The sequence below is a fragment of the Aethalodelphis obliquidens genome, unplaced genomic scaffold (assembly GCF_003676395.1).
Source record: "Aethalodelphis obliquidens isolate GAN/ISIS:26980383/991018 unplaced genomic scaffold, ASM367639v1 scaffold19, whole genome shotgun sequence".
Lineage (NCBI taxonomy): Eukaryota > Metazoa > Chordata > Mammalia > Artiodactyla > Delphinidae > Aethalodelphis > Aethalodelphis obliquidens.
In genome coordinates, this window is record NW_020837963.1 from 11,654,159 (window position 1) to 11,678,158 (window position 24,000).

General features: G+C 42.0%; 1 long non-coding RNA gene across 2 annotated transcripts; it reads right to left on the reverse strand.

Annotated features, from left to right (window-relative positions):
- Positions 1 to 1,911: 1,911 nt before the first annotated feature.
- On the reverse strand, positions 1,912 to 22,677 carry LOC113626772 (uncharacterized). Of its 2 annotated transcripts, XR_003435264.1 has the most exons (4): positions 22,585 to 22,677; positions 19,820 to 22,064; positions 14,535 to 14,651; positions 1,912 to 4,561 (listed from the first exon to the last, which is right to left on the reverse strand). It is a non-coding gene; the product is annotated as an uncharacterized LOC113626772 (long non-coding RNA). The 2 variants fall into 2 exon arrangements; XR_003435263.1 differs by lacking the exons at positions 1,912 to 4,561; positions 14,535 to 14,651 and having other exon boundaries at positions 18,602 to 22,064.
- Between the last annotated feature and the right edge of the window lie 1,323 nt (positions 22,678 to 24,000).

Here is a 24,000-nt window from a genome sequence, read left to right on the forward strand (position 1 = left end):
TTTTTCCTATATTGATTGGGATATCCATTAACGTCCAAAACCTACAGAAAAACACACAGGTGAATTGGGGTAACAACCATGTGTAAGTAAGCTGGTAAAATAAAAAGTTTTACCTAAGAAGACATGAAGTTGGAAATCAGCCACATTTTTTTTTTTTTTTTTTCCGCAGTACGCGTGCCTCTCACTGCTGTGGCCTCTCCCGTTGCGGAGCACAGGCTCCGGACGCGCAGGCTCAGCGGCCATGGCTCACAGGCCCAGCCGCTCCGCGGCATGTGGGATCTTCCCAGACCGGGGCATGAACCCGCGTCCCCTGCATCGGCAGGCGGACTCTCAACCACTGCGCCACCAGGGAAGCCCCAGCCGCATATTTTTAATGCACCCATAGCCTGCTGAGTACTGGGCTGAAAGAGTGAAGAACGCTTAATATCATGAAGCTGCCGAATGTTGGAAATAACGTTTGGGAAGCATGGGAGTGAGATGACACTGGATGGTCAGGATGCAGAACAGGACAGATTGCCCGGCTTTACCTGTTTCCCCAGCTTTCTGACTTTGGACCATTATGAGTCTTTAAGCATTCACAGGGCTGCTGCCTACAGAGATAAGGAAGTGTCAGGAGGAAAAACTTCTCCTCTACCCTCTTAGATTGAGTAAGTGGGGACCTGTGAATTAAACTACAAAAGACAGTTTCACAGGAGAACAGGCACATAATTTATATTAATATTTATGTGCACGAGAGTTCACAGAAAAGAAGTGAAACTAAAGAAGCAATTGGACCCAAGGGCTTATATACCTTCTTAACAAAAATAAAGTTTGGGCTTCTAGGGACAATAAGCTGTGGGGAAGTGGCTAGGAAATATCTGGGGAACCGTAATGGAAGTTAAAGTCTGTTTGACTTTAAAGTAAGGTCTGTTGATGCAAACTTGTCTTGCTGTTGACTCCCCGTCTTCAATGATGAACCTTTCTTCTCTCCTTGGTTGGGGTCGGGGGGATCTTCCTCACAAGAAAATGTGTTCCTTCTTTTTAGGCAGATAAGGTAAAGGCAGAGAATTTTTCCTGGATCTGTTGATTCTCAATTGCCTTCAGCTCAAAATAATCCTATGCCAAAGTAGCATATTTTGGACCAACATATTCTCATCCCCTTCAAAAGATATTGTGTTTTTAAAAATAATCATAAGTACCTTAAGTTAAATGGACTGTCTTTTATTCTAACATTTTCTTTCCTCCATTTTCAGCTTTTTTTTTTTTTTTCATTTTCAGCTTTTAAAATAACCTGTCTTTCATGAAAAGATGTGTGTAATTGGTGACATATAGTTTCCTCTTAAGTCTTACTTGGCAAAATAAAACCTTGATGACTCAATGTCATTCCCTCAATTTTTTTTTTTGTTACTTTTACTTTTTTACCTTTTTTTTTTTTTAACTTTACTACAGCACTTTCTCCAGAGGAAATAGTAACTATAGCCACCCTTTACTGAGTCCCTGCTATGCCTTGACAATGATCAGGGATATACACGTATATTCTCGCTAACACTAACACTAATCCTCAGAGGTAGACGGTATTGTTTTAATTTAATAAATGAGGAAAGCAAGGCTGACTGAAGTTAAGTTGCTTGCCTAAAGTGACATAACCAGAGGGTGACCTTAGCATCTACCAGTTAAACAGGACACACTTTCGAGTGAAAGAAGGTAATAGTCACAGTTATACCAGGACATCAAGTATCAATGAGGTCTTTCCAGGACAACCCAGCACATAGTCACCCTTCGAAGATACTCCGTAGGCCAGGGTTTCAATCAGTTGGCATCTGAAGCCCAGGCATGCTTTTGTCACTGCATTAGGCTGCTTCTGAAAGTTTTACAAAAATAGGGATATCAATTTTGGGGCAACTGAATTCACCAAACTGTATGACACCAGGGTAGAAAAAAATAATCATTTATTCAACACTCCATTAAGGATTATTTGTATCACAGGATATCTATTTGCAGTGGTGATTTGACAGATAGTTTGAGGATGAGAAGGCGATTCTCAGAGAAGACACCAGCCTGTAGAGAACTATGTTAGTGCCTGATCTTAAGACAGGAATCCATCTTCCACATGTAGAAGTTAAATTAATGTAGTGGTTCGTGGGACTCTGATTTCATCTAACGGTGCTCACGGGACAGAGATAGGAATAGACCCCTTGGTTGTCATTACTGCAACCCAGCAAGGCAACCCCAGAAGTGGTTCTGGGACCCACTGAGCCTCTAACCCTGGAAGGAAACTAGAAGCCTGGCAAGTATTTACCTTGAAATGAGAGCCTGATCGTATACAGTAGTTAATGCCCTGTGCTTAGCTTTCCCTCTGTCATCGAGGAACATGCAGGCAAAACCTGCCCGTCCTGAATAGATCAAGATGATTGTGGGAAAGCAGCTCAACTACGCTAAGTCCAAATGACGCCCCATCCCTCTCCCTCCCGCTCACGTTGGAATGAATGAACGCAGTTCAGCTTCGAGGTCGATTCCTGGTGCTCTCACCTGCACTGTGACCTGTAACTTTTTAATTTTTTAGAGAAAGCCTCTCCCCTTGCCAGAAAGGGCTTTCTGTCTGTGAAAGAAAATGTAAAAGAGCACCAGGTGAAGAATGACTTTTTCACCCGGCCTTGAAACCATCACAAAGAGACAAATTTTGCTGCTTTTTGCTTCGTGTGTGAATTTTTTTTTCCCACACAGCTCTATTCATTGCCTGAAACAATGGGGCCAGTGTTGGCCAGCAAAGAATGGTGCTATTCATGCACCCCCGTACCCTGCACAGTGCCTACACTTGTTAGTCTTGGCCGCCCTGCGCTGCTGGCGGCTTCAAGAAAGTCGGGTCTATGTTGTTGCACGGAGCGGGGCAGATCAGAGCACAAATGCTGGCAGCCAGATTCCCAGATAACCTCAGCTCCTCTAGAACACTCTTGTTGACATAGGCCTGTGCTTTAAGGGGTGTCTGGAATTCCAAGAACTTGCGCCAGGTGTGTGGGCAGGTGCGCGTGCTCTCAGTGTAACCATCGCCGTTGTCCTGGGGCAATCAAATGTGGCTTCATTTGGGCTTAAATAACTGCAGTAGGAATCAGACACCTGATTTGAATTCTGGCTCCAGAGCTGACCGGTGGTAGGAACTTGGACGAGTCTCAAACTCGGTGAATCTCCACGCCTTCATCTGTAGAAAGGGGATATCAGTGCCACCTACCTCACGGGGTACCGTGAAATTCAGTGATGTAATATCATGCTCTGATTAGCATGGAATGAAGGTTAGCTACTAGGATCATTAACCAAAGGCTGACACAGTGATTATTGTTACGAATGACAGCCTGGTTTAGGGCAAGCTTTCTCTGGATGGAAAGTTAACTGCTGTGAAGTGGTCAGCGGCAACACAGTAATGCAGGGTGGATAGAAGGAGGGAGAGAGAAAACAAGCTTCAGAACTCTGTTCAGAGTACCGGAGTGGTAGAATGTTTTGCACAGGGAAGAAAATGTGCTGTGGCCGAGGCCACTCCATTTCTCTCAAGGACAGAGCAGAAGACTCATTGGCTTTCACGGGGCATGATCCTGGAAGAAGGGGTCTGTTAATGTATGCTAGAGATGGTCTCGCCATCCTTGCCCTACCTCTCCAACCTAGACTGAGTGCAGCACAAAACCTGCACCCTATCCTTAATGTTCTTCTGAAGTGAGATGAAGTCTTAGAGGTCTTGTTTGGCTTTGTTGGGGGAGCCAAGGGCCAAATGCAGGCAACCTGTGGAAAACCTAGAGATGGGTAGATTCTGCTTAACTGTCTCCAGATTCACCCCGGTGCAGAGTCCAGCAGACGGGAATCAAAACGTGTTATTAAGATTGGTGTAGCAAAAGGACTTGCCGTTACAGATCAAGTAAAGTCTAAGGTGGATGGAGGGTTGGAAACAGACAGTCTTTCAAGTTCCTTCCGACCCAAGATGTTGTGAGTTTTGAAGTTTTCCTCTGAATAGCATCCTTTAACTAACTTGTGTCTTCTCTGAAGTTGCCACCATGAAAGCCAGGCACGTTTGGCACTGATTTGCTTGGCACGGCTTATAGAGCCGTACACTTATTATAGCGTCAGCACTTGAGATTCTGCTAATGTACTATATGAAGCAGAAAGAGCACTAATCACAAGGGCACTTTTCTATGTGATGTACATCATAGAGAAAAGATAATGTATCCTTGGTGATTTGGGGCATCTTAACCAGGAGTTGTGTGAACAGCAGACTTCACTTGGTATAATCCCATAATTAGAGGACATTATTGTGGTTCATAAATGGCATTAATTAAAATTTTAATTAAAGTTTCAAAAGATAATTTAATAAAAGTAGGATTGATTAGAAAATTATCAATGAATTTACAGATTCATTTAAGACATTTATCTCTGTCACTGTTAAAAGTCATTGAAATCTCTTAAAAGCTATAGTAGGTATGTCCGTGGTAACATTTAAATAGTCACCGAATTGTTTTGAAAGGCCAGTCATTTGGAAGATGTGTCTTGATGTCTTTTATTGAGCAGTGAACTTTACCAGTCAACCCTGTTGAACATCGTCCTGAAACAAATTGACAATAAAATGAGAACTGTGCAGTGTTCATTCTGAAACCAAAATGTTTGTTTGGCCAAATACATTTTTCTTGAAAACATAAATAAGGATTTCAGAACAAATGTATGACTGAGGCAAATTTACCAATGGCCTACCTGAGTGTCAGTCAGAGAGCTGACATAGAGCAATTCCAAATTCTAGCAGAGGATGGACAACAGATCTAAAATCTGTAAAAATAATAAACAAACAAACAAGTAAATAAAAGTGCTGGGCCAGAAAGCAGGAGATCTAGTACTTAGAAAGCATGGGTAACAATATTTAACTTAGGCCCATTTTAACCGCACCAGCAAAACATACGATTTCCATTTCAACAATGTAAATGGTGTCAAAGAGGACCTGGACGTAATGCATTCATTCACTTGTTCACAACTTCATTCAGTCAATCTACAAATACAAAGCTAGAGTGATGCAGTCAGCAAATCCACTGGACTCTGCACTTAAAGTTAATCCAGAATCCAATCACTTCTCGCCACTCCTGCAGTTGTTGTTCTACTCAAGCCACCATCCTTTATTTGCCTAAACAATTGCATCAGTTTCCTAATTGGGTCTCCCTGTTTCCACCCCTGTTACTCACGATTCATCAGCGGTAGTCTTCTGAAATGTAAGCCAGATCACGCAAAACCTTCCGGGGCATCAAACCTCACTCATAAGAGAACTCCAAGTCCTTCCTGTGCTGTCCTTCCTGGCTTCTCCTCGTCCCTGTTGCCCACCCCTCCCCCTCACTGACTTCTCCCCAAACACAGTGCCTGCATCACTGCAGGGGGCTTTGCTCCCCTAACTCCTGCCCAGATACCCCCTGCTTTGCTCCCTCATCTCGCTCAGGTCTCTGGTCAAGTTGCCAGAGCTCATCTCATTCCATCACTCTCCATCTCCTCACCAGGCTTTATTTTTCCCCATAGTGTTTATCATCACTTGTGTGTGTTATTCACAAAAACATTTTTTTTTTTTGCTGTACGCGGGCCTCTCACTGCTGTGGCCTCTCCCGTTGCGGAGCACAGGCTCCGGACACGCAGGCTCAGCGGCCATGCCTCACGGGCCCAGCCGCTCTGCGGCATGTGGGATCTTCCCGGACCGGGGCACGAACCCGTGTCCCCTGCATTGGCAGGCGGACTCTCAACCACTGCACCACCAGGGAAGCCCCCACAAAAACATTTTTATGTTTGTTCCTTTTCGGTCTCCCTTCCTCCTTGGAAAGACAGGAGACAAATGATTCTGGTAAAGCATGGTGAGAGTTATGACAGGAGAAGTAGACGTAGTAGTGGGAATAGAAACAAGAACTGACCGGTTTTCTTACTGTCTAGGTGGAGGCTTGAAGAATGAATACAAGTAAGCCAGACAAAGAGTTCTGGGAAGGGCCAACGATGTGTGTATTCTAGTTAGTTCCTTAGTTAATTTCATCCTAGATCATGTCTTCCTGTCCTTGTCATTTTAATTCTTGGGAATGTGACATCTGCTTCTGGCAACAGTTGGATTAGATAACGTGAAGAAATTCTTGCTAAAAAAAGACCCCATCCACCCCACTACGAAGAGATGCAAGAGGGAGGAGATATGGGGATATATGCATACATGTAGCTGATTCACTTTGTTATACAGCAGAAACCAACACAACATTGTAAAGCAACTACCCCAATAAAGATGTTAAAGAAAAAGTAAAATAAAATACAAAAAGAAATGGGAAAAAAAATACCCCAGAAAGGTGGACAAAAAATTGATAAACATGTTTCTAAATACACAGCTGAGGTTTTAGAGAAGTAAGGAGAGTGAGAGAAACTTCAGCCCAAACAAGAAGTACTAAAGACCTGAGCATGACATCACTGTTATCCTGGGGTGGGATGGGTTGCAGGGGAGCCGAAGATGCATGCCCAACCCACAGTTATGAAACACGGGAGGAAATAATCCACAATGGATGATAGCACACATGCCAAATAAAAGGATTAGAACCCAAAGAACTTCAAGTAATAGACTGTTAGAGGGAGATTCTAAAATATGTTTAAAGTGATTAAGGAAAGAAATAAATCAGCATAGCATAAAACGGTATGAATAAAGAATGGGAAGCTTTGAAAAGAAATTGAATTTCTAAAATGGAAACATATACATATTGATGTGAAAAGCACAGCAGATAGTTTAACCAAGGGATCTTAACAGTTCAGTAAAGATGTTCCCAAACTGTAGCTTGGAGAGATTAGGACAAGAAAAATATTTTTAAAAGGAGAGAAAGAGTGCTCTAAGGAGAGTGCCAGAAAGAGAGGATAAAATGGGGCAGAGGAAGCATGTGAAGAGATGAGGCTTAGAATCTTGCAGATTTGATGAAAGATATGAAACCTTTAGGAGGCCCAAGTGGGATTAGGCAATAGCTGGACACAGCTTATAAAAATGCCAAAGACCAGCGGAAAATCTTAAGAGTAACAAGAGAGAAAAGACAAATCACCTCTAACAGAACAATCACACTGACTGTAACCTTCTCATTAACAGGAGAATGAGGAAGACAGTGGCTTCAAAGCACCGAGGGGAGTCACTGCAAACCTGTCGATTTTGTACCCAGCTACGCTATCACTCATGAATAAGAGTGAAACAGATTATCAAGTAAAAACTGAGTGCTTGACACTATCAGACCCATGCTGGATGCACAGAATAAAGATGTGACTCAGGAAATAGGGATCTAAACTCCAAAGGAAGGAGATGCAAGATGGTGAGCAAAGAAACTGGTAAATAAGTGAGTTTATATAAGCAAGAAATGATTATGTAAAACAGCAATGGTAATAAAGATGAATAATTTGGTAGGATCTGAAAATAAGGTAGAACTGAATATCGGACAAAGTAGCATGTACAGTGGGAAGGGGAAGGGGATGATCAGAGCTAAAGTACAATATTCTAAGGCTCATGCCATAGGAGAGCAGAATAGAAACATCGATTAACCTTAGACCCTATTAGGTCAGGACTCATGTTAAAAATTTAAGAATAATAACTAAAATAATAGAAACATCTATCTTCCAAACCAGTAGAGGAAAATATGAGAATAAAGGAAACTCCATCACTCCAAAAGAAGTTAGAAAAGGAGTAAAAAAGGATCCTAGAAAAAGTATGGCAAGAAAGCAGAAAATAAAATGCAAAAAGTTGAAATGCATGTGCAATTACAGGAAATCTAAAGTCATGAAAATAATCCCAGCAGTGACAGCAAAAATATACTTCATCTGGGGCTTCCCTGGTGGCGCAGTGGTTGAGAGTCCGCCTGCCGATGCAGGGGACACGGGTTCGTGCTCCGGTCCGGGAGGATCCCACATGCCGCGGAGCGGCTGGGCCCGTGAGCCATGGCCGCTGAGACTGCGCGTCCCGAGCCTGTGCTCCGCAATGGGAGAGGCCACAACAGTGAGAGGCACGCGTACTGCAAAAAAAAAAAAAAAAAAAATATATATATATATATATACTTCATCTGGAAATTAGGTGGATGGCTAGATTTGACAGTCATCTAATGTGTAGATTAGAAGGTCCCTGATAGCTGTAACATCTCTCTCTATATATAATATACATAGAGATATTATATAGATATAACATATACATATATAGGTATAGCTAGTATATTTCATGACTATATATTATATATTCATATCTATACCTGTATCTATCTAATCTATTTCAATTAAGCAATCACTAGATTCCACCATTTTCCAATGTGGAAAATCAGTGTGGCCTAAGGATCTGGGTCTCCAGAAAGGCACGTTAGCCCAGTATTAATCTGATTCAGCAATGGGAAGAGTGTGCTCAGTGCAGAAATCCAGGGTTCGAGACAATGACCAGGAGCACAGCATTTTAGGGCTGCACGTTTCAGGAACCCTAAGGGTAGAGAGATGAGGCAGGATCAAAGCGGTAAAGTTAATAAATAAACCATCAGGCAAATAAATAAATAAGTGCCTATAGAAGAGGCAGGAGTTTCAACTTCAGAAGAGCCCTGGGTAAGAAAAAGCCTAAATAGTGCCCTGTATCTCTCCAATCTGAAGATGTCTTGGAAACACTTTGACATCTGTTCCCCCAGGTTTGTTTTTCTTCTCCATCACACCTCACACGGAACACAGAGAGTGATGTCCTGTCACTTTGATGCCTCTCTCTACTCAAATGGCAGAAACGACCCAGGTGAGTTGTCATAACTTAGATGAGGCTGGGATAAAAATACACCTTGGAGAGCTTGCTTCCTGATGACAGACTGAGAATAGCTCTTTTTGATTTGAGTGATTTGGAGCTTAAATTCAGTGCCAACCCGTATGAGTGTCTTAGGATACTGGGTTAGAAAAGGGATTATACCGGAGTATGAGGTCTTTTGTCTGCCTTCTCTTAGGACCACCTTTGACTCATGGATGGAAGATCCTATGCAGTATCTTAATTTGAAATTGTAAGTGAAAGCAAACAGTTGGATTTTTAAATTCAGTATTCACTTCTGGGTTTACCTTTAAAAGCAGCTCGACTGTTGCGGAGTTATGCATCTTAACTAATGACACCGTCTGAGAATGCAGCTATTGCATGCATTCAATTTAAATCATTTAGTTTTAAGAGAAGAAAAAACCCTTCCTCGCAATTTAACAATTTAAAGATCCTTCATCCTAAACCCCAAATCTTGGTCTTCATTTGGAGCAAATGGTATGAATTAGTTTAGTTTGTAAGGCGTGTCTCGCAAGTTGCTCAAAGAGGAGTGGCAGCCAGCGATGGAGGCATGCCATGGTGCCAACCAACACAACCTCGACGCTGCCCCTCACCGGGGCTGCAGAGGGAACACACGGAAGTGAGCATCTGCTGTGCCCTGGGTCCCTGTGATTGTCAGCAAATGGAGGGGATGCCTTTTCTTCACCTTTTATGGTATCTTTTGGTGGTAATGACCTTGAGCTCCTCACAATTCGTGGCTGTTCATGGCTGGCATCTGTTCTGACTGGGTGATACCCTTGCTTGATATTATAAATGCTTTGAAAGTCGTCCCCTGGTTTTCAGGGTATCAACACAGTACTATCGTTTGCTTGTTTTTGATTTTTAGCAAAGCAGCTATTGCAGTTTTATTTATGGCCTCCCCTCACCCATAACCAAGGAGTGAGTTCATGAGATTGATTTTAAAATAGATTTGAGTGACTTAAAATCATTTCTTCCTGCAATATGAAACTCTTTACTTTATTATTATTATTTTTTTTACTGGAATCTAATGCATTGTTCTGACCTCATTCTTACCTTAGAATACATGATTTTCCTAGAGACCTTCAGTCTCCCCTGAGGATAATCTTACTCAACATTTCACTCTATATGTACAAGCATGTCTGAATCCCAGTTTAGGTTCAAGTGAATACTTCAATACACTAATGAAAAATATTTATGTGTGCCCGCTGTATTCTGGGCACTTGTCCTTCCATGTAATCCTCACACAACCTGTTTTATAGGAGAACATCACACAATGCTCAGATTCAAATTCAGGTCCAAGGGACCCAGAAGCCCAAACACTGTCTACTTTGTAGACACTCTCTCCTTCTTCCTGGATAAGGCTCTCAAAGGATCGGGAAACAGGAGGATATTAAGATCATATCTTTCATGCTTGCTGAAAATATGCTGTATGTTGGATATTAACACTTCAACTCCTGGAACTCTTCTAGAAGCTTGGGAGCCTGCGTGATGCTCGGAAGCATTGGAATACCAAAAAGGGACGAGATGGGTTTCAGAGTTGAGACACTAAGGGTGGCTTCTTTGGGCTTGCTTCAGGATGTAAGTTTTAAGGGAGAGAAGCAGTTGAATCCATCTTGCCCAACACTCATGTTTTTCTGTATTCCTTCTGCTTTAATCTTGTCCATCTTTAATCTGTTCTTACATAGCTCCTAGGGTTACTCTTTTTAAGAACAAACGTAATCGCGTTATTTTTCTGCTTAATTTTTTTTAAATAAAACAAACCATTTCAAAGTGAACAGTTCAGTGACATTCAGCACACTCACATTGTTGTGTGACCATCACCTCCTTCCAGCTCCAAAGCATTTTCATTATCCTAAAAGGAAACCCCTCACACATTAAACAGCCACTCCACTCAGCTAAAGATCACTAATCTGCTCTCTCTCACTGTAGATTTACCTATTCTGGATATTTTATACAAATGGAGTCATGCAATGTGGGACTCTTTGTGTCTGGCTTCTTTCACTTAGCATCATGTTTCCACGGTTTGTCCATATCATAGTATATATCAGCACTCCATTCCTTATATGACTGAATAATATTCCATTGTGTGAATATATCACAATTTGTTTAGCCATTCATCTCTTTTCTAATAACTAAACCTCTTTATATTTTCTAAATATTTGGCCTTAACTTTTATTGTTGTGATGCCGGTGGTGATAGTTCCTGGTTGTTTGGTTTTAGCCATTCATTTCTTGATGGACATCTGGGTTGCTTCTTCCTTTTGGCTGTTATGTGCCTTCTGTGTTTACACACTCTGCTCTTTCCCATTCTAATCTGGAGTTACCTCAATGACACAAATCCTGGAGGATTCGGGGAGGTGATGAACGCTATCTGTGAACAGACCGCAAGCTCTTACAGAAATTTTAGTGCTTATCAATGAGTTCCCAGGCGGATATCTTTCTATAAAAGCCAAGCTACAGACTGAAGGTTCAGGAATAGCTTCTGTGTGCCCTTTGTTCTTATCTAGTTCTCTGCTACCTCACAACAGCCCTAAGAGGTGAAGTGGGTGTTACCACTCCGTAGAACTTTCCTCCAGGCAGTGAGGCCAGACATGAGGAGGATGGTCAGTTAAACCTGGTCTTACTGGGGACATGCTGCACTCTCATATGTATGACACACACACACACACACACACACACACACACACACACACACACACACACATATATATAATGTAAACTTATTATTCTGGAAATTTTCAAATATGCATAAAAATAGAAAGGCTGCTTTAATGGTTCAACAATTAACATCTGCTGTTCTTATTTTATCTTTTCCCTTCCCATTCCTTTTTTTTTTTAACATTTTTATTGGCGTATAATTGCTTTACAATGGTGTGTTAGTTTCTGCTTTATAACAAAGTGAATCAGCTATACGTATACATATATCCCCATATCTCTTCCCTCTTCCGTCTCCCTCCCACCCTCCCTATCCCACCCCTCTAGGTGGTCACAAAGCACTGAGCTGATCTCCCTGTGCTATGCGGCTGCATCCCACTAGCTATCTGTTTTACATTTGGTAGTGTATATATGTCCATGCCACTCTCTCACTTCGTTCCAGCTTACACTTCCCCTCCTGTATCCTCAAATCCATTCTCTAGTAGGTCTGCGTCTTTATTCCCGTCTTGCCCCTAGGTTCTTCATGACCATTTTTTTTTTTTTTTAGATTCCATATACATGTGCTAGCATATGATATTTGTTTTTGTCTTTCTGACTTACTTCACTCTGTATCCCATTCCTTTTTTAAATTGTTTATTTGTTTTTAATTTGTTGTTTATTTATTTGTTGCTGCAGTATTTTAAAGCTAATTCTAGACATATCACTTCACTTATTTCAGTAGGCGTATCTAACTTTTCTCTTTTAACACAACCACAATATTATCAGATTCCCCCCAAAAAAACCCCCCACAATTCCTCCATATCATCAATTTGTGTTCAGTTTTTCCTGATTGTCTCAAATATGCCTTTTTTTATAGTTGTTTTGCTCAATTCAGAATTCAAACAAGATTTGGTGGAGATTACATATGGTTAATATGCTCTTACATCTCTTTTGATGTGTAATTATTTCCCTCCTTTGTTTGGCGTGCTTATTATAGAAATTGAGAATTGAGTCTTTTGTCTTGAAGAATTGCTGGATTTGACTGATTATATCCTTTTGGTGTCATATAATATGTTCCCCCATCCCCTATAAATCAATAGTTAGAGATAGATTCTTGATTAAATTGAGTCATTTGGAGGTGGGGGAGGAGTAGGGTAAGAATAATGTATTTATCCCATTTTGCTTAATATTAAGATTGATTGATGGTTCAGTGTTGTGATAGGCTGAAAAAGAGTCCCCTAAAAGATACCTCTGTCTCAATCCCTGGAACCTATGAATGTTATCGTATGTGGCACCAAAAAAAGGGGGGGCAGTTCTCTGTAGATGTGACTCAGTTAAGGATCTTTAGATAAGGATCCTGGATTTTCTTGCTGAGATACAAATGCAGTCACATGTGCCTTTGTAAGAGGGAAGCAGAGATGAGCTTTCATACACAGAAGAGGAGGAAGCAGTGTGACTAAGGAGGCAGAGGTTAGAGTGATGCGGCCACAAACCAAGGGATACTGGGAACCACCAGAAAACAGAAGAAGCAAGGAACAGATTCTCCCTCTAAAGCCTCCAGAGGGAGTGCAGCCCTGTCACACCTTGTTTCCAGCCAACGAAACTGACTTTGGACTTCTGGCCTCCATAGCGATGAGAGAATAAGTTACTGTGGTTTTAAGGCCCTGAGTCTGTGATAATTTATCACAGCAGCCACAGGAAACTAATACACATGTCATCTGCCTAATCCATCCATTGTAAAGCTCCCCCTCAACTTTCCAATAATAATTTTAGCGGCCATTGATGACTGTTGCCTAGATCCCTATTTCATTATGGAGTGGAAAATGGTGATTTTCTAATTCTGTCATTGTTTTCTCCATTTAGTCCACATGATTTTTTTATACAGAGAAGAACTGTTTTCCTCATCTATTTGTCTAGCCCAAGTTCTCTTTCAAGTAGGGAAAGACAGAAGAGATGCTCAAGATTTTTGCTTAATTTATACATTTTCAGAAAAATGAGTTGGTACCCTAGCAACCTCCATGGTCATCAACGATTTTTTTGTTGTTTATTTATTTATTTTTGCGGTATGTGGGCCTCTCACTGTTGTGGCCTCTCCCGTTGCGGAGCACTGGCTCCAGACATGCAGGCTCAGCAGCCATGGCTCACGGGCCCAGCCGCTCCGCGGCATGTGGGATCTTCCCGGACCGGGGCACGAACCCGTGTGCCCTGCATCGGCAGGCGGACTCTCAACCACTGCGCCACCAGGGAAGCCCTGTTGTTTGTTTTTGAAGTATCATTATGAACTCATAAGTTTTCATATATCTGATAAGTTTCAACTCATTGTAGTCATTATGATTTATGATCCTCAAATTGTCCCATCTTTAAGTCCTTGGAGCTCCTACAAGCTTGATCTGCTTTTTAAAAGCCAAATAACCAGAAACTGAGTAAGGATAGGGTACTCCGGTAGTGAAACACTGACCTCCATCCTGGTCTCCTTTGTATGAGTCACACAGACACTCAAAAAAATTGTTGTCAAAGCACTGGCAAAAATAAAGAACTATGAAGATGCTGACTAAATCTAATAACATCTTCCCATTCCTTGATACAGTAACTCTCAACATTTACTCACAGCAGAATCACCTGGGCAGCTTTTAAAAAACACTCCGCCTGGTCTTCACACAACCCCCCCCCCCACGCCCCCGCCGTGAGGATTCCCTTCCCTGGGGTGGGGCATTGGTATGCCTTAAAAACTCCCCAGGTGATTCTAATGTATAATCAGGAATTAGAACCACTGTCTAATGGATCCACCATACTTCTGAGATGGGGTTGTTAAAAAACAAGCCCTGGTCTTCTGCCTTCTGCAAGCATCTCTGACATTGACTACATGTGGAGCTAGGTTGAAAGGCTGCCCATCAACAATATGTTTTCATGCCTCCTAATCCAAGGAAGATTCTGTCACCACATTACTAGACCTGAATTAAGAAGCAAAATCCCATCCTGTCCTAACCCCAAGGCCCCTGTTTGGTATTTTCAAGTCCACACTCAGTCTTTCCTTCTTGGTTTCACCTTCCCTCTCCAAGGACTTTACCACCTTATGATATTTGTGTCCAGTGAAATCTCCTTCAATACATTGTATGCAGGGGTTGTGTCTTATTCACCTTTGTAGTCTTACTTTCCCACCCACGGAGCAGAGATTTACGTTTAGTAAAGTTTGATTTGATGCAAGATAATTACCAGGATAATTCTATTTTTTCTTCTGCACATCCCCCCACCTCCTGAAAAAGAAAAATCTTGTTGGATTCTATTGGATAAACAAAGAATTCTTGAAATTTCCGTGCTCTTTGTCTACATAAGGTATAGATAATTACTCATTGTGCTTCCATTTGTGCAGTAAAGGACTCTGGGTAAAAGATTCCAAATTTTACAAAGACACATGAAACTTAATATGCATCTCAACATTGAAAAGTTTCTCTTTTTGAATATATCTAGTGATAGTAAAGGTAAACAGGTGTTTGAAAACATACTGTCATGAAGTACCAACCTGGCAGAAAACCTGTAGCGTTTATAATGAGAACACAATTCAGTTGCATTTGTAATTAGCACTTTTGAAATGTGCTCATTATTATTGTTATTATTAGCCACAGAACTCTGCAACTTTGGCTCACACCCATTGGAATTTTAGGGTGTGGACCTAGCCCAAAGCAGTCAGTATAGACAGAACCCAATAAAAGAAATATGTTGCAGATTTTATGGAAGTAATTTTAAGTTAAATATCCAACCATCAATTACGTAGAAATTATTCACTGTCTGTGTCAAAGACAATGTTCACATTTGAAGATGCAGATCGTTATGAAAAATATCCTAAGGATTTGAGAGAAATGAACACACTCATTAAAAGTGAATAAATAATAAATAGAAAAATGAACACATTCATAAATGGAATGCATTTGGGAAGTAATCCCGAAAAAAGGAATAGTCATGGTTGAAGAGACCAGTTCCCAATGGAGCAGAAAGATTTCCAGAATTCAAAGTCCTGTCTTCCTTGAGCTTCCAGAGAAAGCTACTCCAAACACTTTCTAGAGCATAAAAGTATTCTCTGACTGACTCATTCCTGATGATTCAAGTAAGAAAAGTGACTGGACACCTAACAAGCTTGCAGTTCACTCCATTAACAAACATTTATTGAGCAACAACAATGTACTGTACCAGGTACTATTGGGGAGATGTGGAAGGTCTGGTAAATTGGATACATATAAATAGGAGGGGATCTTGGGGCCAATCATCAGTAAGTCAAAGCAGTAATCATGGGCCCAGTACTAATTACTGAGGGAGATGCTGAAAAAACGCAATCAGATAAGGACCAGGCTAATCAGGAAGAAAAGATTTCTGGAGAAGATTCATTTTGGTTCAGATTCTAAATGATGCCTCGGCCTGATTGGTGGGAAGGTTAGGAGATGCCCTTTCAACAAGAGAACTGACATGCGTTAGGGTGTGGACTTAGTGTCATGTGAGCACTGTGGAGGGATGGCCACCATATTGATTTGCAAAGAACGATAGAACTTAGCCTGGTACATAGCCTGGTGCTATGCTTGGTGCATGTGTTTATAGGTGCTCAATAAGAATAAATACTCAAAAAAGCATTTAAAGGTGCTCAACAAATATTTGAGAAATCAATGACTTTGACTTTCTTGTTTTCCCTGGAAGGTATATAAATAACACACTAGGGGACTCTGACTCAACACTTAACAATGATTTAGTGCAACTCTGTAAGCATTTGATTTGATTGTATGATCCTTGGTTTGGGAAGCATGGGCAGAATGTGTATTAGGTTTACCTGTATGATCACAGTCCTAGATGTTGAGACCACAATGATATTTTCAAAGAAAACAAAATAAACACGTATGAAGTCTGCCTTGCCTTTCAGGTAATCTCTTGCCTCAATCTCAGGCAGGGATGGGCCCCTGGTTGCCATATTTCTGCAGAGTTTTCCTGCCCCTCACCCCAACCCACAATATTTTTTTTTCAGTAAAGAGTTATTGAACTCCTTCTATTTGCCAAATGCATTCCTAGAAAAAGAACAAGACCATGGACATCTCAAGGATCTCAGTTGTAAGAGATGAGGCAGTGAAGCAAAGAGATAGTTCCAGAACAGTGGGATTTTTTTCTGTGAAAGGCTGGCTAGAGCAGCCCGCTCCCCAGAGATTCTGATTTCACAGGTCTGGTGAGGGGAAGGCTGCTGATAGCTAAGCCCCGCCCCAGGCGTTGCTAATGTGCAGTCCGGGCGGAGAATCACTGCGGTTCTCAAATAGTGGTCTTTGGATCAGCGGCATCAGTGTAACCTGGTAACTCAGAAATGCAATTTCTCAGACCTCCTGAATCAAAATCGCTGGTGGAGTGGGGGAAAGGGCAGTGGTATGTTTCAAGAAGCCTTACAGGTGACTCTGATGTACGCTCAGATTGAGAACTAGTGAGCTAGGGAAATACAGATTGGTTCTGTGTCCAGATGTTGAGGAGGTCTCCCAGGCCCCCTCTCTGACTTACTTTCCTCCACCAAACCTCTATCTTATTCTTTGCAACTCCATTAGTCTCTTCTCAACTTACTCTATTAACCAATTTCATGTTTTTCTTCTTATTTTTTTCCATACCCTCTATGTTCAGGGCACTGATGAGGCCAACTTAATTCAATCCCAGTTCAACAAGTATTCATGTGTGACCTCAATTTCATCATAGGAATTATACAGGATATTTTTTTAAAGTATATGGAATAGTTCCTGGAGCCTTTGAGGAGTCAGGAGTCATTATAACAGACAATATGCTGCTCGTATAGGTACTGGGTGCCTCAGGAGATCAAGGGAGTATTGGGATTTATATGGGAAGAGCAATCTTGGAAGGCTTCATGGAACAAGGCAAACTTGATCTGAGCCTTGACATATGAATAGAGTTTGGACCATTGGGAAGACAGAATGGATATTACGAGCAAAGAAGCTCTTTATGAGTACCAATGAGGACATGATCCTAACCAGAGAGGCAGACGCAGAGCTGAGGGGCACATCAACCTTCTCCATTAAGCATTCCGCAATGTCTGGTATCTCACTGACATCCCAAAATACAAGTCAAAAAGGCAGGTTTTCATTTTCCTTATTGCAAATCTAAACTCAGGCAAATTGGTCCTGGATGGTTAGCTGAGCTGGCTTCTTTAGCTTGTAAGAGGAAGCCTGTTACAGCAGAAATAGGAGAGGTTGGAAATCAAGCTGAGCTGGCTTAGAACCATCTCCTAGACGTGAGACTTAACCTCTCTGAGCTTTAGTTTCCTTTTCTACACAGTAGAGAAAATGCATTTTACCTAGCCTGTTTCAAACGATTAAATAATCTCACAAATGTAAGATAGCAAACACTGCACTAGGATAGTCCCAGGTGGATGCGTGTATGTTATGTCCCTCTTGCCCTCCTGTGACCTAAATGGAATCGATCATTGGATTGGATAGGAAGGGAAGCAGTAGTGGTTAAGAGAGAAAGCTGTGAATTGACAGGGTGGATCCCAGCCCTACCACTAAAACATTGTGTCACCTTGACCACGTAACGGAACTTCACAAAACATCAAATCCCTCTGTGTCATAACCTGGAATAATGATATTACATACTTCATGGGATGATTGGGAAGATTTGACAAATACAATGGCTAGCACCGTGCCTGGAACATAGGAAGCCCTCAATGACGGTTAGCAATTATCGAGGAGGGAAAAGCTATCTGCTCGTGAAATAGGGCACCAGTTCAGTCTGATGGTCCCCAAGGGGTTGCGTGCCTCTCTAGGAAGAAATGATGCACATCAGAGAGCAGGTCACCTTTCTCCCCTCTGCATTCTTAGCCAGTTCCAAAGCCCCCCACCTTCATACCACCTATTAGTAGCTTTGCAGTCTTTTTTTTTCAGAAGAGCAATCAATGATTGAATCAATTTGAGATACGTTGCTCAAGGTACACAGTGGCTGCCCTGGGAATATCTTTTTCAGTAAAATTAGTATTTGCAAAGGGTCCAGACCTGCCTGCAATAATATTCAGATACATGAAAAATGAGAGGTCAAAAGACAAATGTTCTCACCTGCAGCGTGCTCGCTCTCTCCATCCGCACCCAAACCCCTCCTACAGCTCCAATCTCCGTTACCAACAGATCCGAATGGAAAACTCCAATCCAGGATAACATTTTACAGCTGGTTTACAAATCCCTTAAAAGTGCCAGATTTAGCTCTGCCATTGTTCCTTGTACACCATAAAAATAAGTGCACTGAGAAGCCTTTGAGGTCTTCGCTCTGTTGAAGAACTTCGTTTCCGTATTTTTTTTTTTTTTTTTTTTGATTCTCATTTTACCTCTTATTACTTCTCATGAAGCTGCTGTTCTGGGGACAACTGCACGCCTGCCCACTGGAAACCCCTGCTATTGATCACGTACTTACGTGGTTGGGAGCATTTTATGTAAGAGGAATAAATGATATAGTTGTTTCTATCCATTAAACTATACTGTTATCAAGGGATTGAACAACTGCCCTGAACATGGCCATTCTTTTCGGAGACTCTGTAATGTTTAAATATAATTGCCTAGTAATCCTGTATTTACTATGAGGTGGCAAGGTATAGCTAGCGTCATGTTTGCACCTTATAAAACGTAAGGCTATGGAGCAAGTTTAATTCTCTGTTGTCTTCCTCCTCCTCCTGGCCTTTCCCTTTTCCTGATGACGCTGCACCCCCAGGCATTTGGATATGTGGCTTCTAGAGACTTCCCAAGTGCTGTCATTTTTTTTTTTCCATGTGAACGCATCCTTGGAGATCAGTCACTTAGTATGACGTGGGGCTTCCCAGGCTTCGGCCATGTGCGAAGGAGAGCTGGGGTCTCTGAGGCACACAGGACTTTGCATGATTACTAGAGCTCTGAGAGCCCGGGAGACGTGCCTTGTGAGCAAACACCCCAGCCTGGAGGATGCTTAATTATAGTCAAGGGAGGCTATTCCTTCCTCGGTAGCAGCTGCCACTGCCCACGTGCGTACACACACTTGTACACCCACGTGCACACACACAAGCACACACACACACACCGCCTTTACTTGAATTCTTTCTGGAAGTTCCTCCCACCCCCGCCGCCTAGAGGACCCCTAACCATGGTAACTGTGAAGCCTAGCCTTTCCATCTCCAGCTCCCAAACAAGCCTATTTCGGCCTCGCTTCCACTTTTTAAGTCATTGGTGGAGAAAGCCCTGAAACTTTTAAAGACCAAATACAACCAAATGATCCTAATAAAATAACGGGGAGCTTGCTAAACATGAGGCCAGGAACTGTTTCAGTCTTCTACTGAAGTATAAGAGAGGCTGAGAGTCTTAAATGTTTTTCTGTTTCTCTTTGAAGGTGCCAGGAATTTGCACACGAGATTTTAAATGTGCTTCTATTACTGACTCACAGGAGGAGATTTCTAGACTGTTCCTGCTCGTTCCGATGGTGGCAACTTAAAATCCAAATGCTTGATTCTTTCCTTCTATAGAACTTGACTTTTCCAGTCTGTGAAGGAGGAAAGAAAGAGAATAATTTCTTGTTCTGTTCCTATAGACAAGGTTTACAAGAGGACCCCAGAGGATTTAGTTTGGTGACAGGAGAAAGGCTTGGACCCCATCGCCTTTTAGAGCTTCCTAAGGGTGCTGTCTTGTGCCTGCTTTTCCTTATCCGAGGTGCAGTGCGTTCTCGCTTTCCATCCCCTCGGAGACTGTCTGCTTCTGCCCGTCCACACAGTCACTATCCAAGTCTCTGTTCTCTTTCTTGCTGCTCTCCCTCCAAGTTATTAGAAAGCAACCTTGGGATTTGTCTCCTCTGTTTTTCACGAGCTGGCTTGGAGGAAGAGTACAGGGTCATGGATCAGAACACAGACCCTGGAATCAGCTGCTTAGGTTTGAAACCGGGTTCTTCTCTTTACAGTGTTTTACTGCAGGCAAATCACTTATCTTCTCTTAGTTTTCCCACGTGAAAATTGAGCATGCTGATAGGAGCTACCTCTGAGGGCTGGTGTGTGAATTCGCTGAATTAACACGGGTGAAAGACTCAGGGCAGCGCTTGCTCCTACTGTTTCCTGAAATCCTTTTTTAGACCAACTTGGGCTCCATTGTTACTGTATTTTGGTGACTCTGCCTCTATTCCCAAGCCTTGACTTCATTACACCAGAACAGTCAACTGGTTGATTGAACCATAGTGATGACAAGCATAAACGCAGTGGAAACTTCCCCTTAGGATGAGGGGAAGTGGAGTCAAGCTAAGCAGTTACTTGCTTGAATTTTTTCTCATGATTCATTCTCTCATATGAATGCGGGTTGGTTTTTCTAAGTTGCCTTTCCTCACTCCTCTGTTTTCATTTTCTCTCTTTCATACAGTCTCACCCCATGAGGAGTTTTACTACAATCTCCCATTAGAGTAGGACAGACCCCAGAACACATGCTTTCTCTCACCCCCATTTTGGCTTTCCAGGGAGTCTCTGCACATTTTCCAGAATCATTCTCCCACCCCGGCAGAGACCCCTATGGGACCAAGAAGAAAGGATCCGAGGAGAGGAGAGAGGACAGAAAATTCTGCTTCCAGATCCCTCCCCAGCGTTCCTCCTCCCCCTCCCCCACTCCCAGTTCTGTTTTATTGTTTCCAGTGAGGACTGTGGACCTGCTAAGACCCCCGCGGGTGGGATGCTGCATTTAAAACCTTTAAGCCCTTCAAGATGAAGGCTCTTTTTCTGGTCAGCTTCATTTTCCCCATTCTCTTTATGGAAAAAAAAAAAAAAAAGGCAAGCCATATTCTGGTGGAGTGAAGGCAAAAGAGAGAGAGGCTAGGTGTGGGTTGTGAGGGGCAACGCCATTGTTTCCTCAGAGGGTTTCGTATCAGGACTGGTAAATTCACAAATTCAGCTCTGCGTTATGACACAGATCAGCTGTTATTTTTCCAGTCTCAGAGGAAACCTGGAGGAATCTCATTCCTTCAATTGTATTAAATTATCTGCCAGTGTTGTCCTTTTCTTTCATTGAAGCATTTGGCCTGGGCTGCAGGAACAGCAAAAATCTCTTTAAAAGCGTTGTTTCTTTGAATGTTTGGTTTACCTTTTGGTTCCACAACAAAATAACTTAATAAATGAAGGGCGAGCAGAATTGTTACTATAGCAATCCCCATAGTAACGTCAAGATGCCAGGCACACTCATCCTTCCAGCCCTCTGGAGGCATTCTCCTAGCTCGACCCACGTTTCAGGTATAGCTTCCCAGGCTTCAGCTCTGACGGCTTGAGATTTTAGGATATTCAATTAAGTGCATTTTATTTCCATCCTAAAGAGTGAATAGACTCACAAAATGCCAAGCATTCTTATCCACTTATATCCCCTGCAGAAAAGTCAGAAGTGAATTTTCTCTGAGCTTGACAGTATGTAGGGACTGCTTGCATTTCAGTTGCTTTTCCAATTTTAGGTCTGTCCTTAAAAACAACAACAATAATCCCAGTCAAGGCATGAATTGTTCTTTGTTGATTTCAATAGTCTTACATAACTTACACGGGGGGCAGGACTAGGAGATGAAACATCTTCAGAATGCAGCATTGTGGGAACACACATGTTTTTAATCTCCTATTTTCCAGAAGATAGCCAGAAGTGATCCCCAAGAGGTCACTTGGAGAAGCCTTTTGCCACCTGGTAGGGTTATAAATTGATTCTCTGGTTAAGGTTGCTGTTATTAGGTTGAATGAATGACTGAGAGGTTATAGGAAAATTAAATGGGAGACAGAAATGGATTTTGAACATCATGTCATAACTTTATATAATAGGTATTCATGCATACATGTAAATATGTATGTCGCAGTTTGTTCATATTTAGCATACATTTATAAACCAGTTGATGAATATCAAATAGTGGATCTGTGTATCCTGTTTCTTAGCTCGTTGTATCTTGAATATTAATAGTGACACCCTAAAGGCAGAAACTACAACTGGAAAGCAGTTGTGTTAAATTCAGAACCAGTGGGGCTGTAATGTGATGCAGCTTAGAGAAGTCAGGTCAAACTACTTTGACAGATAAACACAAGAAGCAGGAGAATAAAAAGCAAGCCACAAACAGTCAATTCATAAAAAGAGAAATAAGATTATTAAGAAACACATGAACAGTGTCCAATCTCCCTGCTAAGCAAAGAAGTACAAATAAAAATTAGCATACCAGGATGTGGAGCTGGGCTTCGACTTTTGCCCTGGAATCAGCCAGCACCAGGCCCCCAGCAAAAAACCACAGGTGTTAACAAGTGAAAGAGCAATGAGACCCCAGCCTCACGTCACACTTATATAAGCAGAGGACAGGAAGGGGGCAGGAGGGAACAGGAAGCAAAGTTGGAAGTGGTCAGGGGCAGTGTTACTCATCAGAGGTTACTTCCTCTCTCCCATGGGCAAGGGAGGGGGTTGGCCTGCCTCCCATGATTCTACTCAACCTGGATAGAGAATCACCCGTTGAGACTGTAGGTGCTAACAGATAGGCAGACTTGGATTTACTTCCCTGCCTGGAACTCTGCTTGGGGAGCAGACAGGCTTTCTGATCTGCTCCTGTGCCTACCAGACAGTCACAATGAGGTGAGAGAAGCAGCCTGTACCCGCCCCCCCGCCAGCTGGTATCCCCAAGGATGCACAAGTTTCTAGTGGGTGACATGGGCACCAGAGACTCTAGCTAGTATTGATTTGCTCAAGAAGCTTGCCTAATGCGTGAGGCCATCCAGTGGTGGGAACTGAGAAGAGATAGAGAGATACAGCCGGATCTCCCATGGAAAGAAGTGTGCAGAGGGGATCCTACAAGGTCTTCCAGAGAATCTAACAAATTCAGAGAGACTTTGCATCCACTTCTTGGAAGAGCCAGCCACCCCTGGATGTCTACCACATAGAGATATCGATGTGTAGTTAGTCTAAGTCAGAAAAATAGTCACGTGCCCAAGAAAGAATATTGCCATTGCATCCCTATGAATAAGAAGATGCCGGTCCTTTTTCCTCACACGCCTCTCCTCTAAAAAAATGGCTTCAGAGATGAACCTATGCTGAATTGAGATTGCCCAACAAACCAGTCACATAACGATGTGATATTGTTTGTCTGGTGAGCTACCATAACTTTAAAATACCTAGGTTGCTGAGGGCACAGTGAAGGAAGACAAATTTGCTGATGTGAGTGTACATTGGTTTATCTTTTCTGAAGGGCATTTTTTCAATTATGCATTTAAAAAGCCTTAAAACCAGGCAGGCTATTTGACCTACTGATTCTACTCCTAGGAGTTTACACTAAAGACATAATCAGAAATGTGCACAAATAAATACAAACAAAAAAATGTTTATTGTGACATTATTTACAAAAATAAAAAGGAGAAAACTTGAATTTCAAGTTGAAAATGGCTAACTAAATGTTGGCATATCCATAAAATAAAATACCTGCAACCATTAAAATTGTGCCTTTAGGACCATTTAGTGATACTGCACAGACCTCATAATATAAAGTTTAGTAGAAAACAAATAGCACAACATCTGCCATTACATAAGACATAGGAGGGAAGAGCAAAAATATCTCTACTGGCAGAAAACATGAGTATATAACTGAAAAGTC